This window comes from Acanthisitta chloris, unplaced genomic scaffold, assembly GCF_000695815.1.
Source record: "Acanthisitta chloris isolate BGI_N310 unplaced genomic scaffold, ASM69581v1 scaffold25954, whole genome shotgun sequence".
Classification (NCBI taxonomy): Eukaryota; Metazoa; Chordata; class Aves; order Passeriformes; family Acanthisittidae; genus Acanthisitta; species Acanthisitta chloris.
The window spans coordinates 80,913-84,434 of record NW_008671377.1 but is presented as its reverse complement, the minus strand read 5'-3'; positions in this window follow the sequence as shown (position 1 = coordinate 84,434).

Genomic DNA, 3,522 nt, shown 5'->3' with positions numbered 1-3,522 from the left:
TAAGTTGGGGTGAAGCTAATAGCATCAGTACAGTGATCTTTTAATAAATCAGAGTCTGAAGATCTGAAAATATCTGTTTCTAAAATCCTGTTATCTTCTTCACAACTCCCCCAGTCAATAAATGGACAATGCTGCTGCATTATTTATTACTTCCAAGTGTATAAATGGGGGAACATAGTTCTAGAGCAGCAGATAATGTCACTAAATCTCCCTCCTCTCTCTGTTCCCAGCCTGGCAGGCACTGACACAGATGTGCTGTACTGTCACATGGGGAGCAGTCAGGCTGTGCAGCATTTCCTTGGAGCAAGTGCCCTTGTTGCCTCCTTGGAGTAGTTGCTCCATCCTGAACAAAAATGTTACTGAGACCCCACTGATGCTGCTCTGCTGGACTTTCTCAGGACTTTGGCACACCAGGTGAGGTACCAGCCAATTTTTCTGACAGCAAGGAAGGATGTCTTAAATGTTTCACCACGGAAAGTACAGCAGCTTTTCTTTTTATTTTTGTTTTTTTTTTTCCCTGCAGGATGCCTGGAGTAAAGTGGGATCAAAGTTTGATAAATGAATTTTAAAAGAACAACAAGGAAAAATTTTGTTGCCTTTGCTCTTTTTGGCAAAGGCTGTTTTCTTGGTTGACTATTGCTAAGTGTGTTGTTGAAGGAAAAAACTCTGTCTTAAAATAAGTTAATCCTAACCTCTGTTTAGATTCCACTATTAATATTTCTCTGCTGTTTTTGAACTAAAATTCTTGGATGTTTCCTATTTTCTCTCTGAAAACAATGTTTGGTAAAACTGTTGATTACTTAGGTCTGTGGAGTTGGTCATTGTAAGCCAAGACATAGCAGACTGACTGGTGACCTTGTCTTGCTTTTGGCTGGGGTTTCTTCAGCCTGGTGTGACCAGGTCCAGCAGTTGCTTTCCTGTTTTGACATCTGTGGTCACTTTGCTGCTTCAAACATGTAGACAATATTATGTCCTTGACTTTTCCCTCTCCCCAACATATAAGAAAGTCTCCTGAAAATCCTGTTACGTTGATGAAGTTGACTTAGGAGTTTTAGTTTTGATACAAAAAAAAGAAATCCTGTTACGTTGATGAAGTTGACTTCAGAGTTTTAGTTTTGATACAAAGAAAAGCGAAATTAAAGTAAAAATGAGCAGTGTGAATAAGGGTGAAGGGAGTGGTATGAAAGGAGTAGAGAGGCAGCAGAAGTGAAATGAAGAAGGAGTGTTCTCACTGGGAGGGAGTGGGGAGCATTGGCTGAGTTGTCACTCACGCCAGTGAGGAGGGATATGATGTTCTCACTGGGAGGGAGTGGGGAGCACTGGCTGAGTTGTCACTCATGCCAGTGAGGAGGGCTATGGCCTAAAGAAAGAAACAAAAGTTGTGAGATGTGCCCCAGCCCAGCCTTCTCAGGGCCAGCACTCTCTCAGCTTCAGCAACTAAGGTTCTGTATGCAAAGACATGCAGGTTGCAACTGCAAATTCAGGTGTTGTGGGACTCATAGGAAAGTGTTCTTAGGAAGAGTAGGACATTGCTTTGGAATATTTCAGCTGAATTTGCAAAGTGAAAGAACAATTTGATGCAGTTTGTGAGGCAGCTGCAGTGTTTGATTTTAAATAAAATCATACTCCAATAATAAGCTTCCGTTTTCACAGCATGGGTTCAATGAATTGATTAAACATATTCAATTAATTATTCCATGTCATATTTTTTATCTGAAATTTATATACATTGTAAAATAAAACTACATTTATTAAATAAAAATTAAATCCAATAGCACTTACCGTGGCAGGCCCCTAAAATACATACATGATAATTTATTCAGGCCTTGTTAATTCTTCAAAGCAATGATAATAATCCAGCATATTTTATTTAGGGTTTTTTTCCTTTAGATTAAAAGTGAACCAGGATTAAATATTTATGAAACATAAATATCCTAGTGTCTCCTCCATGTCCATGTGCTTCCTTTTTATTTTACTTTCTTTTGGAGCTATTCCTCCCCCATTATCTATGTTGCATTCAACTGTAGGCTGTGCACTGACCATACAAGACATTTACAACACTCAATGTTTCTTACTGTGGCATTCAAACACAGGCAATCCTACAGATCTCTGGATGTACAGCTGTAGTGTTCTGCTTTGCTATAGGAAGCAGAGTGCTTTGCAGAACTTCTCTTCATGTTGGTCAAGATCAAGTTGTAAAGAGTAGCAGAGCTGCTCTTGTAGTGTGATGCAGGGTATGAACCCCAAGGTAATGATTTGAAAGGCTTCCCTCACTCTTCTGCTATTCTGCACCAACACTCTTCTGCTTCCATGAGTGGAGGGACAGCACTGTGAAACAGGAATCCAGCACACAGATGACTGGAGCTCAGTGTTCCCCAGGGAGCAGTGTCTCATAAAATATTTTAGATTGGAACAGAAGTACTGGATGTCTGAGCATGCTTTAGGAATTCCCATAGGTGGCATGTGGCATGTGCACACATCTGTAGGCATGCCAGCAGCTACTGAATGGCCCTCAGCACTTTGTGTTGTACAAACAGTGGCTTGTTTGGGGTCCTTCCCACAAACAGGCTTCATTCCCTCTGCTGCAGAGTCCCTCTTTTACTATATAATTGCAACTGACAGCCTGGATTGGCAGCATCCAGCAAGTGTTCAGCAGCATCAGTTGCAGGGTGATTGACGTGAATGCTGCACAGCGAGGCTCTGGCTCTGTGAAGGTTTTGGTTTGCAGCAGTGTGATAAGCAATCAGTGTTACTAGAAGCATTCTGACATGCTGCATCTCTGGGAGGCATTTCACCCTTTTACAGGTGATCCTGAAGCATAGGGAGAGCAAGATGTGAACGGACAAAATTGTGACTCCAATGCTGATTGTTTCAGCCTGTGCTTTTTTAGTAACTAATGGTAAAACCTGTAGTCCGTTCCAAGACAGGGTGCAGTGGCCTGAGCCTCCCTGAATACACACAGTATCATAAGTCTGTGTCCCACCACCTTGCTTTACCTCGTGTCTGAATTATCCACGGGGGTGTGCACAGGATTTACATAAGTCTGTGTCCCACCACCTTGCTTTGCCTCGTGTCTGAATTATCCACAGGGGTGTGCACAGGATTTATATTGCAGAAACTGCCATAAGCCTGATGGTTAATGTAGGACTTAAAGAAGTTACAGTGAATAGGAAACAAGGGTCAGGACCTTCTTGGGGCCATGGTGAAAACTCATCTAGTATTGCAAGTCCAAGCTTGTATGCCAGACTTCAAGATTGTCACTAAAATGGAGAGGATTTTGTTATGTAGAGGAGCAAAACCAACAGGTTTGCAAAGCATGTTTGATGCAGGGAATCTTTGTCTCATCCCACTGTTGTGTGCCACACCAGACTGAATCTAATCAAGTAGCTTCTAGTGCTGCTCTCTTCAGCTGAAGTCCACTGACATCAGGGTAGGGTGCTCCATCTGAGGGTCAGGCTCTCTTTTGCCTTTATCATGTAGCAAAGGTTTGTCTGTTGACAAATTGCTCTTAGCAAATTAATA